Source organism: Eubalaena glacialis, chromosome 9, assembly GCF_028564815.1.
Source record: "Eubalaena glacialis isolate mEubGla1 chromosome 9, mEubGla1.1.hap2.+ XY, whole genome shotgun sequence".
Classification (NCBI taxonomy): domain Eukaryota; kingdom Metazoa; phylum Chordata; class Mammalia; order Artiodactyla; family Balaenidae; genus Eubalaena; species Eubalaena glacialis.
The window spans coordinates 69,286,813-69,306,879 of record NC_083724.1 but is presented as its reverse complement, the minus strand read 5'-3'; the positions used below and the strand labels follow the sequence as shown (position 1 = coordinate 69,306,879).

Genomic DNA, 20,067 nt, shown 5'->3' with positions numbered 1-20,067 from the left:
GAGGACCTATTTCTAAGAAACAGTTTCTTACTGTTTTCGAAGTAAAAAAGTATCAGCTTAAGCATCAGATACATCTAGTAAATTAGTAATTTTTGATGGTACAGGTGTGGGTAACCTACATGACCATCTTGAAAGTCCTCCTTGGAATTTCCAGTTGTCAGAGGAAAATTTCAAGCTCTGGACACAGAAATACCCATTTGTTACATCGGCCATGATGTACCGTCTCAGGCCTCTCACCTTAACAAATCATTCTTAAACCCATTTTAGGTCTCAACACACGACTAGAACCTAGAAATTATAGGTACATCCTTTCTTTTTAGAACAGTGTCTTCCTCATCTTTTCAAACTTATCTGTCCCACATCCCAACACAAACTTGTCTTTCCATTCAAGATGGCCTCTTTGACTCTCCTTGTCATTAGTTTTGGACAGAGTTCATGTTCTTCCTCCTCCTGTTGATCCTTCCAAATTCTCCCCATCCCTTAAGAGTAAGTTCAAGTTCAACCTCCTGTTACCACAGTCCACAAGAATCCCTTCCTTTCCTGATCTTCTAGAGTTGTTTTAAACTGTACTACAAAGCCCTTTCCGTTCTACAACATCTCATTCCTTCAGTTAGATTGTAAACGAATACTTCAAGGGCTGGGACTCCTGCTTCTTTTATAGTTCTCTCTTCAGTATTCAGTATAGTGCTGGCATGCTGAATAAATACTTAATAAAGACTTATTTAGTGACCTTCAAAGCAGTGGAGCTGAAAATGATCATTTTGACAATATAGCACAGTGGATAAGAGCACAGACTCCAGAGTCACGGTGACTGCGTCCCAACCCCAGCTGTACCACGTAGTAGCTTTGTAACCTTGGACCAGTAATTTACTTCTCAGTGACACGGTTTTCTCATCTATAGAATGAGGAGAATTACTGCACCAACCTAGGGTTGTTGTGAATATTCTACGTGAGCTCGGGTATTTCAAGAACATACAAAAGTACTTGACATAGTAAATACTACAGAAGTGCAGGTTACTATTAATATTTGGTTGTTGTTGTCGACATCACCATCGCCATCATCATTCACTCTTCATGTCTGAACCTACGTATTCTGGATGTTGTGAGGAGCTGCTTTGACATGGGTAAATGACTGAGAAATGTAGCATTTTCAAGAAGAAAAACATAAGTCAGGGCCATGGCCAGGTGGTAAGGCATTTGCCCTGTGAGAGAGCGGGGCATGGGCCACAGTGTGTTTACCTTGGTGGCAGCCCTGGGGATGGGAAAGGGGAGCAGAGGACTGAGGCCACATGGCACACTGGGTTGGCAACTGCCTCAACTCCATTCTTGACTCAGGAATCTCGGAATAAGGACAACTAGTTATTTCCATAACTGTTTTAACATATTAATCAAATACTGAAATCTTAGAATACTTAAAAGAAAAAAAGCCAGAATTCTGCAATTGCAAAAAAAGTACAGAAATAAGAGTAAAAGAATAAGAATTGGAAAAAAGTGCGCTTAGAAGAGAGTAAGTTAAGGGGCATTGTGCAAAGAACGTCAGCTCCCAACTCCTAGGGGGACATGTTGAGGTCTTTTCCTTACCCTGAAATGCAGATTTTTTTTTTTTTTCTTTTTTCTGCTTAGGGATTCCTAAGATTAGGATAATCAAATCTACCACAAAGGGAGAGTGGGAACAGGTATCTAGTAGATAAGTGAACAAGTTTTATTCTATCATGTTACTAGATTGATATTATCACCGCATTTTAGAGAGGACGCAAAAGCTCAGAGAAGTTAAGTAGCTTGCTCAGCTGGTGCAGGGAATCAGGAATGGGGAATGACCTTTGACCTTTAAAAAAACTGACTCTATTCAAGCATCCACTGGGGCCTAATAGGAAGGCCTGTGGTTTGGCTTTATTTTGGGTTGGGGGTAAGTTGTGCGAAGATTTGTAGTTACTCAGGGAAATGGACAGTCACTAACAAGAACATTCTGGGTTTTAAGTAGCTTGAAGCTGGAGGACAGAAAGAATGCTGTGAGAAGACGTCCTCCGCGAGCAAGAATTTTTTTCCAAAACCAAAAAATATAGTAGCCCAGAGACTTGCAAGGGAGAGCTTTGTTTTGTACAGATATTTTAGGGAACAGATTTGAGGTTCATGAAGAGTTCTGTATCATCATTTGGTGAGGGCAACTTTTTTTTTTAACCTTGGCTGTTTTTAATTTAATTGCAACTAAAAGTTATTTAATGTCGGAAGCTCCATGACTGCTCCAGGTGGAAGCATAGAAAATATTTTTGGAATGGGAAAGGTCACCTAACCACACACTCTTAACCCTGTCCTAATACTTTCTGCCAAACCCTTCAGCTTCCTTCTCTTAAGAAAATCATAAAGTCTTGAATTTGCTAATATGAGTAGTTCTATCTGCCTGCTGGGTAATTCACTTCAAACTACAGACCTCTGCATGAAATGACTCTGACTGGATTTCCTATTTACCTTGAATAGAGATCACCAAACTCCAGTCGGCTGCCACCTGTTTTTGTAAATAAAGTTTTATTGGCACGCGGCCACAGCAGATTAAGAACTTTCTATGGCTGCTTTTATGCTACGTTGGCAGAATTGAGTGGTTGAGGCAGAGACGGGATTGCCTGCAAAGCTAAAATGTTTACTATCCGGCCCTTTACAAGAAAAGTTTGCTGACCCTGACCTAGAACATGGAATCACTTTCATTTCTGGTTTGTTTCAGGATCTTCCTCATTTATATGAAAATGTTAACCACTTTTTCAGAACTGCTATTTGCTAGGACCACTTTTCTAGGAAGAATAAATTAACTTCTAGGGGGATCTTTTGAGACCCTCTAGCTTTTCAGAGAGTAGACAGTGGCTGGTTGTCACTGATTGTCTCTGGTTGTCACTGATGTCCTCTAATGTTCTCTGCTGTCTGATTCATGCTAGTCATTTCTGTGACCTTGCATTGATCTTCTACACTTTTTTTTTTTTTTTTTTTGGCTAAGCTTATGTATTTACTGGGATGGCTCCTTTTTCTCTGACTCGCTATTCTTACACTTTTCAACAGGGAGAAACATTTGTCCTTCCCATTTCCTTTAGTTCTATAAAGGAAACAAGCCAAACCAAATTGAAACTGGTTTCTTCTTCCCTCCCTAACTGCCCAGCCTCCAGTTTTTATATTATCTACAAACTTGGAAACTGCATTTCATGTGCTTATGACTTTTACATATAGCATTATTCACAACTGTGGTTCTGAAATTGACCCTGGAGGCATTTTCCATCTGATTCTCTCCTCCATTCTAAGAAGTTTCCATTTGTGGATACTCTGCGTTGCCCAAGCTAAAGCCTTCCAAATACTCCTTAATTCATCTCCTACTCAACACCACTTTGGAACATTGTCCAGAGCTTTCTGGAAAGTATAAACACTTAGAGCATACCGATTTCTCTGTCCTACCAGATCAGAAATGTCAGCAAAAAACTGTCAGTAGAGTATAAGCCTCCTCTCCTGTTGTCTGGATTTAGGCTGATAATTCTCAATCACACTGTGTTTTCCTAGACACCTTTCTAGTGCTATTCTTTGAACAACTGCCCAGGGGTTCCTCAAAATAAGAGTAAAACTCCTAATTTTGTGACATCCTGGAAGATGGTGTGTTACACTGGTCTCATCTCTAAGTGACAATTATACTGTCAAATGTGTATCCACTGTGTGCCAGGCACTTTACAGATAATATTTCTGTTGTTCACTCCACTTTTCTGCAGGGTGGGTATGATCATTTTAACTAATGAGAAAACCAAGGTTCAGAGAGGTTAGACTTATGTGGATACTACGTGGTAGAACTAAGATGCTGTGATTCTAGCCTTCCTGTCCTCCACCACTGTTGACTGTCCCCAGGGTTAACTGATATACCATCAGGTTGCTCCTCTTGACCAAGGGGGTGGGGGAGTGAGGTGGGTGCACCCAGGCACACAATAGAAAGAAGGCAGGGACCAGCTTAGGGATTAAAAGGCAGAAACTCCATGGCATTAGCCTGTTCCCTAGGGTTCCATATAGATGGAATGGCACCTGTGAGCTGCTTCTCCATCCCTAAGAAGGGATCAGTATTTTCTTCCAAGTATCTAGTTTCGTATTCTTTGTTATGTTCAACTGCATTCCTTTGAAAAAGCCCATAACTTTTAGGAAAGCCTTGTTTAAATGCTTTAAGACTTCTATCAGCTGAGCTATGAGGAGTATGTGACTACCAGCTCACTCTTGGACCAAAGGTGTTGCATAGCAAGCAGGGACTTCCCTGCCCTACTGTGGGGCTATCAGCAGTGTTTAGATCCTTCTCAGAGGATAGGATCAATCTTCATGCAGCTTTCCTTCCCAGTTTGGTAACCCAGCTCCCTGTGGCAATTTTGGAAAATCTGACTTTTCTGTAAAGAAGTTAGCAGTGTCCTTGCAGGTGTTGTTTCTGGAGTTTGGATTCCGATGTAGGAATACTGAACATATATATTTGTCCATAACGACATGAGCCTTCTGGTATTAGATGTGGGGAAGAGTTATTTACAAGATTCTTCAACTAGGGTTGCCCCCTCTCCAAATGCAAATTCAGCTTTTGCCTGAATCTCAGCTCAAAATGTGGTGAAGAGTAGAAGGGCCCAGGAAGTGTTCAGTATTTATCAGAGTGACCAAAAAGCAAGAAACAGTTCAGCTTCATCTTGTTTGTGGTTGAGATATCTAAGCACACACATACACAGGCCATCAACACTGTAAACATACACGGTTAGAGACACAAACACAGATGTGACAATTATAATATTTATGAGTGCCTATTATGTGCCAAACACTGCGCATCTTTACAGCTGGGGGTGTATATGTAAAGGTAGAGTGACCAAGAGAAGAAAAGGCTCTCCCTGAAACAGATGTGCCACAATAAAAACAAAAGCCTCACAAATTGGAAGCCAGCTGGCTAGAAGATAGCATGTTAATTTATGCTAGGTCTAGCTGACCCCAAAGGCTTCTTTCTAAAATAATGGCAAGCCCATGTATTCAACTTAGGTTAAAATCAATACAAAGAAACAGGGTCCCTGGAGCCAGACTGAGTCTAACATCTTCGTGCTTCAATTTGCAAACATTTGTAAAATTGGGATAGTAACCTCAAAGGGTTATTGTAAGAATAAATGGACACCTGTAAAATACTTAGAACAGCTTATAGCTCAAAGCAAGTGCTCAATAAATGTTAGCGATGATGGTGATGATGAGGAGGATTTATCCCTTGGCCTGGATGTAATGGGAGACAGGATACCATAAGATATCTACTCTCGCACTTATTCACACTATAGCAGTACTTTGCAAATTGTACAGTCGTGTGCCACAGAACCTCGGGGTTCCTGAAACTTCTCAAGAGGAGAACATGTGGGCAAGTTGGGAGTGGGTACCACTGTGGAACTCCGCCATAACTGCACATTAGAGACTGGAAGTCCAGATTATGCAAAACCATGCAGTCTGCTGTCTCCAGCCATTAGGAAACCTCCCTCCTCATCACTGGCATCCATCATTCTTTTCTTCCTTCCTTCATTCATCAGTTTATCATCTGTCTAGTGTCTATTATGTTCTTGGAATTGTGGAGAAAATAAGATACATTCTTAAACATTTGCCTTTGAAGAAGAGTAACATAATCCAGAAGGTAATATAGAAAAACAAATAACTAATTCTAATACACAATGGTACGGCAGAGATAGAGTATTACGCACAGGGTACCATGTGGGTTGCAGAGGGGGCCATCTGACCCAGCCTTGCAGGGAAGGTTTCCTGTCAGGAAGGATAGGACTAGATAGACAAAGTGGGTTGGAGGTTCCCAGGCAAATTTGTAAACAGCAAGTAAGTGGGTACCTCGGAAGGGCAGAGCTCAGTGGGGTGAAGTGAGGGGACTTGGTAAGAGATGAAGCAAGAGAGGCAGGCAGATATCAGATGATAAAAGGCGTTGTATATCATGCTAGGGCATTTGGAACTTATCCTCAAGTGCTAGCTGGACATGAAAAGAATTTTAAGCCTGGGAGCAGCATGGACAATTGTGAAAGAAAGATGCTCTGGCAGTAGCATGTCAAATAATCTGGGGCAGAAGTCACACACTTTTTCTGTAAAGGGACATATAGCAAATAGTTTAGGCTTTCAGGGCCACCTATGGTCTCTGTTGTATATTCTAGTTTTCATTTGTTTTAATAACCCATTAAAAATGAAAAGCAGAAACTTGCGCAAGCCTCTTAGATAGCCTCATCCACCAGAGGACAGACAGCAGAATCAAGAAGAACTACAATCCTGCAGCCTGTGGAACAAAAACCACTTTCACAGAAAGATAGACAAGATGAAAAGGCAGAGGGCTATGTACCAGTAGAAGGAAAAAGATAAAACCCCAGAAAAACAACTAAATGAAGTAGAGATAGGCAACCTTCCAGAAAAAGAATTCAGAATAATGACAGTGAAGATGATCCAGGACCTCGGAAAAAGGATGGAGGCAAAGATCGAGAAGATGCAAGGAATGTTTAACAAAGACCTAGAACAATTAAAGAACAAACAAACAGAGATGAACAAAACAATAACTGAAATGAAAACTACACTAGAAGGAATCAACAGCAGAATAACTGAGGCAGAAGAACGGATAAGTGACCTGGAAGACAGAATGGTGGAATTCACTGCTGTGGAAAAGAATAAAGAAAAAAGAATGAAAAGAAATGAAGAGAGCCTAAGAGACCTCTGGGACATTAAATGCAACAACATTCACATTATAGGGGTCCCAGAAGGAGAAGAGAGAGAGAAAGGACCAGAGAATATATTTGAAGAGATTATAGTCGAAAACTTCCCTAACATGGGAAAGGAAATAGCCACCCAAGTCCAGGAAGCGCAGCGAGTCCCATACAGGATAAACCCAAGGAGAAACACGCCAAGACACATGGTAATCAAATTGGCAAAAATTAAAGACAGAAAAATTTTTGAAAGCAGCAAGGGAAAAACGACAAATAACATACAAGGGAACTCCCATAAGGTTAACAGCTGATTTCTCAGCAGAAACTCTACAAGCCAGAAGGGAGTGGCATGATATACTTAAAGTAATGAAAGGGAAGAACCTACATCCAAGATTACTCTACCCGGCAAAGATCTCATTCAGATTTGATGGAGAAATCAAAAGCTTTACAGACAAGCAAAAGCTAAGAGAATTCAGCACCACCAAACCAGCTCTACAACAAATGCTAAAGGAACTTCTCTAAGTGGGAAACACAAGAGAAGAAAAGGATCTACAAAAACAAACCCAAAACAATTAAGAAAATGGTCATAGGAACATACATATCGATAACTACCTTAAACGTGAATGGATTAAATGCTCCAACCAAAAGACACAGGCTTGCTGAATGGATACAAAAACAAGACCCAGGGGCTTCCCTGGTGGCACAGTGGTTGAGAATCTGCCTGCCAATGCAGGGGACATGGGTTCGAGCCCTGGTCTGGGAAGATCCCACATGCCGCGGAGTAACTAGGCCCGTGAGCCATAATTACTGAGCCTGCGCATCTGGAGCCTGTGCTCCGCAACAAGAGAGGCCGCGATAGTGAGAGGCCTGCACACCGCGATCAAGAGTGGCCCCCACTTGCTGCAACTAGAGAAAGCCCTCGCACAGAAATGAAGACCCAACACAGCCATAAATAAACAAATAAATAAAATTAAAAAAAAAAAAAACAAGACCCATATATATGCTGTCTACAAGAGACCCACTTCAGACCTGGGGACACATACAGACTGAAAGTGAGGGAATGGAAAAAGATATTCCATGCAAATGGAAATCAAAAGAAAGCTGGAGTAGCTATACTCATATCACATAAAATAGACTTTAAAATAAAGAATGTTACAAGAGACAAGGAAGGACACTACATAATGATCAAGGGATCAATCCAAGAAGAAGATATAACAATTATAAATATTTATGCACCCAACATAGGAGCACCTCAATACATAAGGCAACTGCTAACAGCTATAAAAGAGGAAATCGACAGTAACACGATAATAGTGGGGGACTTTAACACCTCACTTACACCAATGGACAGATCATCCAAAATGAAAATAAATATGGAAACAGAAGCTTTAAATGACACAATAGACCAGACAGATTTAATTGATATTTATAGGACATTCCATCCAAAAACAGCAGATTACAATTTCTTCTCAAGTGCACACAGAACATTCTCCAGGATAGATCACATCTTGGGTAACAAATCAAGCCTCAGTAAATTTAAGAAAATTGAAATCATATCAAGCATCTTTTCTGACCACAACGCTGTGAGACTAGAAATGAATTACAGGGGAAAAAATGTAAAAAACACAAACACATGGAGGCTAAACAATACATTACTAAATAACCAAGAGATCACTGAAGAAATCAAAGAGGAAATCAAAAACTACCTAGAGGCAAATGACAATGAAAACAGGGCGATCCAAAACCTATGGGATGCAGCAAAAGCAGTTCTAAGAGGGAAGTTTATAGCTATACAAGCCTACCTCAAGAAACAAGAAAAATCTCAAGTAAACAATCTAACCTTATATCTAAAGGAACTAGAGAAAGAAGAACAAACAAAACCCAAAGTTAGCAGAAGGAAAGAAATCATAAAGATCAGAGCGGAAATAAATGAAATAGAAACAAAGAAAACAATAGCAAAGATCAATAAAACTAAAAGCTGGTTCTTTGAGAAGATAAACAAAATTGATAAACCATTAGCCAGATTCATCAAGAAAAAGAGGGAGAGGACTCAAATCAATAAAATTAGAAATGAAAAAGGAGAAGTTACAATAGACACTGCAGAAATACAAAGCATCCTAAGAGACTACTACAAGCAACTCTATGACAATCAAATGGACAACCTGGAAGAAATGGACAAATTCTTAGAAAGGTATAACCTTCCAAGACTGAACCAGGAAGAAATAGAAAATATGAACAGACCAATCACAAGCACTGAAATTGAAACTGTGATTAAAAATCTTCCAACAAACAGAAGTCCAGGACCAGATGGCTTCCCAGGTGAATTCTATCAAACATTTAGAGAAGAGCTAACACCCATCCTTCTCAAACTCTTCCCAAAAATGGCAGAGGAAGGAACACTCCCAAACTCATTCCATTAGGCCACCATCACCCTGATACCAACAGCAGACAAAGATACTACAAAAAAAGAAAATTACAGACCAATATCACTGATGAATATAGATGCAAAAATCCTCAACAAAATACTAGCAAACAGAATCCAACAACACATTAAAAGGATCATACACCATGATCAAGTGGGATTTATCCCAGGGATGCAAGGATTCTTCAATATACGCAAATCAATCAATGTGATACACCATATTAACATATTGAAGGATAAAAACCATACGATCATCTCAATAGATGCAGAAAAAGCTTTTGACAAAATTCAACACCCTTTTATGATAAAAACTCTCCAGAAAGTGGGCCTAGAGGGAACCTACCTCAACATAATAAAGGCCATATACGACAAACCCACAGCAAACATCATTCTCAATGGTGAAAAACTGAAAGCATTTCCTCTAAGATCAGGATCAAGACAAGGATGCCCACTCTCACCACTATTATTCAACATAGTTTTGGAAGTCCTAGCCATGGCAATCAGAGAAGAATAAGAAAAAAAGGGAATCCAAATCAGAAAAGAAGAAGTAAAACTGTCACTGTTTGCAGATGATATGATACTATACATAGAGAATCCTAAAGATGCCACCAGAAAACTACTGGAGCTAATCAATGTATTTGGTAAAGTTGCAGGATACAAAATTAATGCACAGAAATCTCTTGCATTCCTATACCGTAATGATGAAAAATCTGAAAGAGAAATTAAGGAAACACTCCCATTGACCATTGCAACAAAAAGAATAAAATACCTAGGAATAAACCTACCTAGGGAGACAAAAGACCTGTAGGCAGAAAACTATAAGACACTGATGAAAGAAATTAAAGATGATACCAACAGATGGAGAGATATACCATGTTCTTGGATTGGAAGAATCAACATTGTGAAAATGACTATACTACCCAAAGCAATCTACAGATTCAATGCAACACCTATCAAATTACCAATGGCATTTTTTACAGAACTAGAAGAAGAAATTTCACAATTTGTATGGAAACACAAAAGACCCTGAATAGCCAAAGCAGTCTTGAGGGAAAAAAACGGAGCTGGAGGAATCAGACTCCCTGACTTCAGACTGTACTACAAAGCTACAGTAATCAAAACAATATGGTACTGGCACAAAAACAGAAACACAGATCAATGGAACAAGATAGAAAGCCTAGAGATAAACCCACGCACCTATGGTCAACTAATCTATGACAAAGGAGGCAAGGATATACAATGGAGAAAAGACAGCCTCTTCAGTAAGTGGTGCTGGGATAACTGGACAGCTACATGTAAAAGAATGAAATTAGAACACTGTCTTACACCATACACAAAAATAAACTCAAAATGGATTACAGACCTAAATGTAAGACTGGACAGTATAAAACTCTTAGAGGAAACCATAGGAAGAACACTCTTTGACATAAATCACAGCAAGATCTTCTTTGATCCACCTCCTAGAGTAATGGAAATAAAAACAAAAATAAACAAATGGGACCTAATGAAACTTAAAAGCTTTTGCACAGCAAAGGAAACCATAAACAAGACGAAAAGACACCCTCTCAGAATGGAAGAAAATATTTGCAAACGAATTAATGGACAGAGGATTAATCTCCAAAATATATAAACAGCTCATGCAGCTCAATATTAAATAAACAAAGAACCCAATCCAAAAATGGGCAGAAGACCTAAATAGACATTTCTCCAAAGAAGACATACAGATGGCCAAGAAGCACATGAAAAGATGCTCAATATCACTAATTGTTAGAGAAATGCAAATCAAAACTACAATGAGGTATCACCTCACACCAGTTAGAATGGGCATCATCAGAAAATCTACAAACAACAAATGCTGGAGAGGGTGTGGAGAAAAGGGAACCCTCTTGCACTGTTGGTGGGAATGTAAATTGATACAGCCACTATGGAGAACAGTATGGAGGTTCCTTAAAAAACTAAAAATAGAATTACCATATGACCCAGCAATCCCACTACTGGGCATATACCCAGAGAAAACCATAATTCAAAAAGACACATGCACCCCAATGTTCATTGCAGCACTATTTACAATAGCCAGGTCACGGAAGCAACCTAAATGCCCATTGACAGACGAATGGATAAAGAAGATGTGGTACATATATACAATGGAATATTACTCAGCCATAAAAAGGAACGAAAATGGGTCATTTGTACAAACGTGGATGGATCTAGAGACTGTCATACAGAGTGAAGTAAGTGAGAAAGGGAAAAACAAATATCGTATATTAACGCATATATGTGGAACCTAGAAAAATGGTACAGATGAACCGGTTTGCAGGGCAGAAGTTGAGACACAGAGGTAGAGAAGAAACGTATGGACGCCAAGGGGGGAAAGCTGCGCTGGGATGGTGGTGGTGGTGTGATGAATTGGGCGACTGGGATTGACATGTATACACTGATGTGTATAAAATGGATGACTACTTAAAAAAAAATAAAATAAATTAAAAAAATTTAGGTTCATCATTTAAAAAAAAATGCAAAAGCCATTCCTTTAATAACCCTTTAAATAACCTGGGCTCAAATCCCAGCTCCACCACTTATTAAGTGCGATCAAGTTAATCAAAGAGCTCTGGGATAAATTTCAATGGCTCTTTTAATAATCCTTTAAAAGCCATTCTTAGTAAGCCCTTTAAAAAAATGTAAAGCCACTGGCTGTAATTTGCCAACCCCTGGTCTCGAGAAGGCAAACATAGGGTTAGGAGGCTGCTGCAATCATGCAGAGCTGACAAAGGTAAACCAAGTACAGGCAGTGAGAACAGAGACCAGTGGAGGGTGAAAGACCCACTGAAGAGCGAGAACAATCTAGAAATACAGTCAGATCTCCTTTCATTGCGCTTCGCTTTCTTGTGCTTCGCAGATACTACATTTTTTTATAAATTGAAGATTTGCGGCAACCCCACGTGGAGCAAGTCTATTGGCGCCATTTTTCCAATAGCATTTGCTCACTTCGTGTCTCTGTGTCACATTTTGGTAATTTTCGCAATGTTTCAAACTTTTTCCTCATTCTTATATTTGTTATGGTGATATATGATCAGTGATCTTTGATGTTACTACTGTGACTTGCTGAAGGCTCAGATGATGGTTAGCATTTTTACCAAGAAAGTATTTTTAGATGAAGGTATACAGATTGGTTTTTAAGACACAGTGCTATCACATACTTAACAGTCTACAGTATAGAGTAAACGTAACTTTTATATGTACTGGGAAACCAAAAAAAAATTGACTTGCTTTATTGTAATACCTGCTTTATCATGGTGATCTGGAACTGAACCCACAATATCTCCAAGGTATGCCTGTATTTTGGCTTGGAAAGTTGGATGGATGGGGGGTACTCTTTACTGAGATAAGAATTCAGGAGTTTAGTTTTAGAGATATTGAGTTGACCTTTTTGTGGGGCATCTGGGTTAGGATGCCTAGTAGACAACTGTACATCTGAGTCAGAAGAGAGATGTGCTCTGTGCTAGATACAGGAGAATCATCAGCATACAGAGGAGTCCTGGAGCCACGGGATCAATAGTGTATACAGAGTGAGGCTCCTAAGGGGGGTAGCTAAGAGGTGGGTAGAGGAAGAGGAATCCACAGAGATGCTGAGAAAGAATAACCAGAGAAGTAGGAAGCAAGCCAAGTCTGTGTGGTTTCTAAAGCAGCAAGAAAGTGTTTTTCGGAAGAAGGGCCCAGCCTGTGTAGAATGCTGCTGAGAGCTCAGATTAGATAAGGCCTGTTTTGAGAGACAACTTTCTTCTTTTTGAACAAACAAGAAATAACTTTTTTGGGGGGGTGGGGAGGGGGCTTTACCCAAGAGGAGTGTATGTTATATGTTACATGCGGTCTTAGAATGTGAGGTGGGCAAATAGAAGCAACTCCGTAATGAACTGAGTGGAAATATTAGGCAGGATTTTAAAAACTCATAATTAACAACCTTGGAGGGGGGACCTAAAGTAGCCTTCTATACGTGAAATATTTCTAGGTTATAAATTGGCAGTAGAGGGCTGTAAGAGTAATGTTTTCAAACCGCTCAGGTGCCAGTAATGCACTAGGACCATGGAGTGAGGCTAGAATACTTGTCTTCTGGTGGATTTTGCAGGCAGCAATATGGTGGAACCAGTCAATTACAGATCCACACAAACTACATGGACTCAGCAATGAAAGCAAAGGGAAAATAAGGCAGAGTTCTCTTGTTTTCTCAATCAACTGGCACACAGCCCTGAAAAGCACTTTCTAACTCACCCCCGATGGCTACGCTGCAAAGTCCAGTCCTGCTTCTTTGTTCTCTGGCTGAACAAGGTAGCCACACTTAGTTATCTTAACCTCTAGCCATCCAGAATTTTTCCAGAAAATTGGCATATTTGGAGTCTGTTAGCTTCCACCATGTCTGCTCCCTCCATACATGGGCACTTCGTGGGCACGGTCTCTCTCAAATCCCAGGCTCAGGGTGAACTAAATCTAGCCCATGTGCAAGTATGTGGGTTGGTGGGAATCTGGGAAGGAGGCAGGGGGATGGGAGAGCCCTTGGAATTCCTAAGTGTCATTTAGGCATGGAGTTGTGTCTGTCTCCACCACATCTTTTAACAGAACAAATAGCAAGTGCCTAATTCGACTCTGAGGTTAACCTTCCCCCATTTTTCTCTCTCAGCTCTTCTAAAAGGTGGTCCTTGAACCACCGATCTCAGAACCACCTGTAGTGCTTGTTAAAATGCAAATGACAGAAAGAAGATGTGGTGCATATATACAATGGAATATTACTCAGCCATTAAAAAGAATGAAATAATGCCATTGCAGCAACATGGATGGACCTGGAGATTACCATACTAAGTGAAGTAACTCAGAGAAAGAAATATCATATGATATCACTTATACGCAGAATCTAAAAAAAAAGATACAAAGGAATTTATTTACAAAACAGAAACAGACTCACAGACTTAGAGAACGAACTTATGGTTACCAGGCGGGAAGGGTGGGATAGATTGGGAGTTTGGGATTGACATAAACACACTGATATATTTAAAATAGATAACCAACAAGGAGCTACTGTATAGCACAGGGAACTCTGTTCAATAGTCTGTAATAACCTAAATGGGAAAAGAACTTGAAAAAGAGTAGATACATGTATATGTATAACGGAATCACTTTGCGGTACACCTGAAACTAACACAACATTGTTAATGAACTATACTCCAATATAAAAAAAAAATAAAAAACAACAATGAAAAAATAAAGTTGAGTTTGGATTTAGTGCAAAAAAATGCAAATGATGGGACCCTACTGTAGAAAGAGTTTCTGGGGTTGGGTAGGATGTGGGTGTCTCCATTTCTAACATGTTCCTGGCAATTATTATGCACACTGAATTTGGGAACCCCTCCTCTATCCCCTTTTTATTTTTTATTATTATTATTTTTAAAAATTTATGTATTTATTTCTGGCTGCATTGGGTCTTCATTACTGCGTGCGGGCTTTCTCTAGTTGCGGTGAGCGGGGGCTATGCTTCATGTGGTGCACCATCTTCTCATTGCGGTGGCTTCTCTTGTTGCGGAGCACGGGCTCTAGGCGCACGGGTTTCAGTAGTTGTGGCTCGTGGGCTCTAGAGTGCAGGCTCAGTAGTTGTGGCGCATGGGCTTAGTTGCTCCGCGGCATGTGGGATCTTCCCAGACTAGGGCTCGAACCCGTGTTCCCTGGATTGGCAGGTGGATTCTTAACCACTGTGCCACCAGGGAATCCCGTATCCCCTTTTTAAAGTTTAGAAGTTTTAACAGAAGTATTGTGACCATTGGAGTTTAAAAAAAACTTGAGGCTCAAGTTACTGTATCCTCTATTAGCCTTTCAGTGTATCTTAGTTTCTGCAGAGCAGGGACCTTTCCTTATTTATGATCTCACTTTCTGGTACCTATCACTGTACCTAATGCCCAACAGATACTTGGGGAGTTGAAGGGACGATTGCAAAGGGCCCCTTAGAGGCCCCCAGCTTCTACTCATGCTCCTCTGAAATACACTCACCACAAAGTAGCCAGTGTGAGTCTATAAAAATGGAAATTAGATCATTTTACATTCCTGATTAATACCCTCCAAAATCTCCCTGTGATGCTCACACTAAAACCTCAACTCCTCATCCTGGTCTCTGGTTGCCCCCATGGCCTCATCCCGTATCACCTCTACCTTCAGCCTGCCACACTCCAGCCAAATGAGCTTCTTTTGGGTTCTTTCAACACAATAAACTCATTTTCACTTTAGGGGTTTTGCACCGTTTTTCCCTTGCCCAGGAATGCTCTTCCTTCTGAAGTCATATTGCTGGACACTGGTCATCATTCAGCTTTTGGCTTCCAGGTCACCTCCTCAGAGTACCCATCTAATGTGGTCACCAGATCATTGCTTATCAAAGCTCTGTTTCATTTTCTGCCCAGCACTTATCACCATCTGATATTTTTCTTGTGTCCTTTTCTGTGTTTACTGTCTTGCTCCACACTCACTCATTAATTCATTCACTGTTTATTTAGTACCTGTTTAGTGCCAGCTACTCTTTCCAGCACTAGGGACACAGCAGTAAAGAAAGCCTCTACCCTAATGGACAGGCAATCAACGCATAAATATATAATATGTCAGATGACGATAAAATTCTGTGAATAAAATAGAGTTGAAGGGTTAGAGAATGATGCAGAGTGCTCTTTTAGCTAGAATGGTCAGGAAAGATCTTTCTGATGTGTGCCAGTTCAGCAGATATCTAAATGTACGTAAAGTGCAAGAGAACACGGACTTCTGTTTCATTCATCACAATAGCCTAGCAAGTAGGTGTATATCTGGCATATGATAGGTAGATTAATAAATATTTATGGAATGAATAAATATGCATACCCCTCTCTTAGCATTTAAACACTGCATTTACTTCTCTGGATTCCAAGCTAGACTTTGAGTTGCATTGACAGGAAATGAGTCTCCTTTTCCTCCATCCTTCATATCTAACATAGGGTCTGGCTCAGAGTAAGCATGGGAAAGTTTGTGAAATAAAGGAAGAAGTAGGGATTAAGAAGAACCAGTCTGCCATAATACACTTAGGGACATCCTGTAAACGATTGCTTAAGAAGTTGGCATGTGCTTCTAAGAATGATGTGAATTCATTTTAACTAGTAAGTTATATATCTGATGAGATGCAGTACTATCTGAATTGTTAGTGATTCTTTCTGAAAACCAATTTCTTTCAAATCAAGCTTTGGCGTGTTTAAAAGCCAAGAAGTAATAGACTTCAGTCACTTTCTTTCTACCTTGACCTATCTTGCTGGCTCAGGCTATTTAGAGTATACTTTAATATATCTGCAAAGTCCTACAGACCAATAGCCAGCTGAAGCTTGCAGACTCTTTCAGAAAGATGGATTTGGGCGCTAAACAAAAACAGACTAACTGAACTATAACACCGGGCATTTCAGCACTTCTCTGTTTGAAAATTAATAAGCATTTCGGAACCGCTACCAGACGCACTAATGATGACAAGCAATGAAACCCAACACAAAAGGGGTCACCAACAACCATAGCAGAGCAGTCCCAATGGCACTTCTGTGCCTTCTGTGTGCTCTGTACAGATGCATCCATTTTATTTTCTGAAACTCCACTTGGACAACTGCATAGAAAAGTAAGCTCCAGCCATATTTCTTACTGGCTAGCTAAGTAAAATGGAAAAATTATGATGCCAAGGATCAGAAACAGAAATCTCTTATTTTTCCCTACCACGTGCTATTAACTTGCTTTAAAAAGCTCTGCTGAGGCTAGATCTGGAAAAAAGTCTTGAGAGTGGCAAGAATTTTAATACTGTTTGCTCATGGCCCCCATGTGCTTTCCTTCTGAATGTAACCTCCACTGTCACTCTCACCAATGTCCTGGTGACTCAAGACCTAGGATTTGCCCTCTGCTGTCCTAGGCCTACAACTTTTCATATCTTTTCATAACTTTTCAACTTTTCATATCTTTAGCACCTATGTTTCATATCTTTAGCACCTATCTTTAGCATCTGGCTGCTATGTCTCTTTTTTTAGCAAGATTCTGTTGAAACTTCTTCATCTTAAAGCCATTAGACTCTCAATGCCCATTAAGGTGCAAATTAAAAGGCAAAAGTCATACTTCTAAGCAGTATTTCAAGAATTATCGATATCCTTGAGATTACTAGGCCAAAAAATTGTTCACTGATCAAAGAAGTACTTGGAAAACACTGAATACTATATCATCCACTTGGAAAGTCACAACACATGTTGGACTGCTGAAAGGAGTTAAAACATGGAAAAACCAAAATCATTTTCACCTGGGGGTTAGTTAAATACATTCAAGAACAGTAATCAGCTGTTGAAAAAGGTGATACAGACCCCTACATACTACTCTGAAATGTTTCCTAGACATGTTGTTGAATAAAAATCAAGTCAAACTTCTAACCATGAGTAATTTCCCATTAAAAACACAAATCCTATGTGTGTATGTGTTTTATATATAATACAATAAAATATATAAAAATTCCAAAAGGATGTATACCGAATTATTAAGACTGACAGCCTCTGGGGAATAGGATTGAGGGCATGAAGGAGACTTGCACTTTTACTATACATACGCAGGTATTATTTGAATTGTTTTATAGCCCTTCATTACTTTTATAATAAAAAAAGAAAAAAAAATCAACTACTATATTAAAAAATAGAAGTAACGTCCGGCAGTAAATACCTCTGTTTAGCTTTAAGCGAGCATGTCTCAAACTCACGTGATCGATGAATCCTTGTTTTGTGGACCGCTTGGAAACAACTTGTACGACAAATTTTGAAGTTACTGTGCTCAAGGCTCTCCCCACTCTCCACCAACATACGGGTTTTAACCTTCTGTGGCCTTCTACAAATGAGTGAAGGGGGTAGATCAGAGATGATCTGCTACAACCCCCCTCATTTTTAAAACGAAAGGATTAAGGCCATGGAAAGTAAAGGGCAAGACCAGCCCGAAGCCCTCAATCCTCATCTAACCCCCTCCACATCTTTCCTGTAGTCACCAGTGACCCAGATGGGCCCTGATCCTTGGATTTCATAATCTCCAGCACTCAAGGAAGTTGTCAGGACCCCTGAGTAAGCCATGGCCTCAATATTCTCCCTGCGGTTCCGGGCAGAGCAGAGTCCTAATCATCCCCTACCCCATCCCCAATGGGCTGTCTTGCTGTACAGCTTTTAGGAGGAAATAGTCACTATGCAAAGGAAGGGATCCTGGAAGAAGCTGCTAGAAAACAGCAGGGATCTTGAGATAACTTGGTATCCCTGGTGAAGTATAGGAGATACATGCAAGCATGAACTTAGTCACTCAAAACAGCATGAGCTTGAGTTGGCAGAACTGGGTTTGAATCCGCTCTCTTGGTTCTGCCTTTTACTAGCTATTTAACATTGGTCAACTTCCTTAATTATGGTGAGCCTCGGTTTCCTCATCTCTGAAACAGGGATATCAGTTCATATGTTACACCTTGCAGTGGACATTAACAGAGGTGATGGCTATGGAAGTTGCTAGCATGGGGGCACAATATCTGGAGTTAGTCAAGAAATGTTAATTCCCATCTTTTCCCTCACACAGCCAACTGCTACCCCCTTTGATCTCAATAACACCAATCCCGGGCAATAGGCCAGGGGATATGAATGCAACAGGATCTACACTTGAGAAACCGACTGGCTGGTGGAAGGCATGGCATGATTTGGGCACAACAGGTGTGACAGGTACAGTCACAGAGGTGAGTTCCACTGTAGCACGCACCTGAGCACCAGGGTACCACTTTCAATCAGCGCCCATCATCCTGGGGGTCTGATGCCGCAGGTGTCTCTCTCCCCCGTGGCCTCAAGGGGATTTACTGCAGCTTTGGCCTGACCCACAAATTCCTTACAAAAATTTCTGGAAAGAACTGCAGGGATCCTAGCAGTTAAGCTGATCAAGGAAAGTATAAGCTGGGGAGGACCAAGAAGCAAACAAGAGGAGAGGTTACCACCATAGGCTCTCAAAACATAGTGCATTCAATCCTTGTCTCCAGTGCTTCTGTGTGGGTGCCTCAGCTTTTTAATTACTGATGTGGTAACAATAACAGTACTTACCCCGTAGGGTTTTTTTTTTTTTTAAACATTAAACAAGATAATATTACCTTTAAAGCACTGAGCACAGTGTCAAAGAAAAAATACTTAGTATTGTTATTAAAGCTATTTGATCTGTAAGTGCTCAGGCTGAGAGGCAATATTATTGACATTTCAAAAGCACAAAAGATGTGGGCAGGATGGACAAAGTCATGTTTGTTCATCAAGTCTCGGAAGAGTAGACAGAACTACTCTTTGGAATCAAATAAACTTGATACTGAGTCCTCGGTCTGGTCCTTACTAAAGTGTGACCTTGGGTGAGCTGCTGAACCTCAATTTTCTATGTGAAACTGGAGGATAATGTCAATCTTGCGGATTGACTGTCAGAAGAACAAATGCAGTAACATATAAAGAAACGTGGCACCCTGCCTGGCACAATAAATCCTGCCATCTTTCCTTCCTCACTCAAAGCTAGCAAGCCAGTGAAGAGGATTAGCTGAACAATAGTATTTCAAAGTAGATTTAATGAAAAGAGCACGCTCCATGGATTGAGAGAAGATAAAAAGTTACAATGAGGACTTTGGGCCAGAGGACCTTAAAGGTTCCTCCCTCATCCATGGACTGATTCTTCTATTCGCTGCCCATCTTATTTTTGTCACATATTTTGGCTCTGCCACCTAATAAATGTATCTTTAGCAAGTTGCTAGACTGGTTTCCTCTTCCATAAAGTGTGGATAAAAATTATACCTACTTCTTAGGGCTACTGTTAAAAGTCAGTAAGATGAAGCACATAAAGAGTTTACACTTGTCTGGAAGACAGTCACTACTCAATCAATGCCAGCTATCTTTG

At 40.2% G+C, this 20,067-nt stretch overlaps 1 protein-coding gene across 3 annotated transcripts in view; it reads right to left on the bottom strand.

Annotated features, from left to right (window-relative positions):
* ADAMTSL1 (ADAMTS like 1) overlaps positions 1–20,067 on the bottom strand; it is a 465,052-nt gene that overhangs the window by 141,473 nt on the left and 303,512 nt on the right. The gene's annotated exons all lie outside the window — the stretch shown is intronic.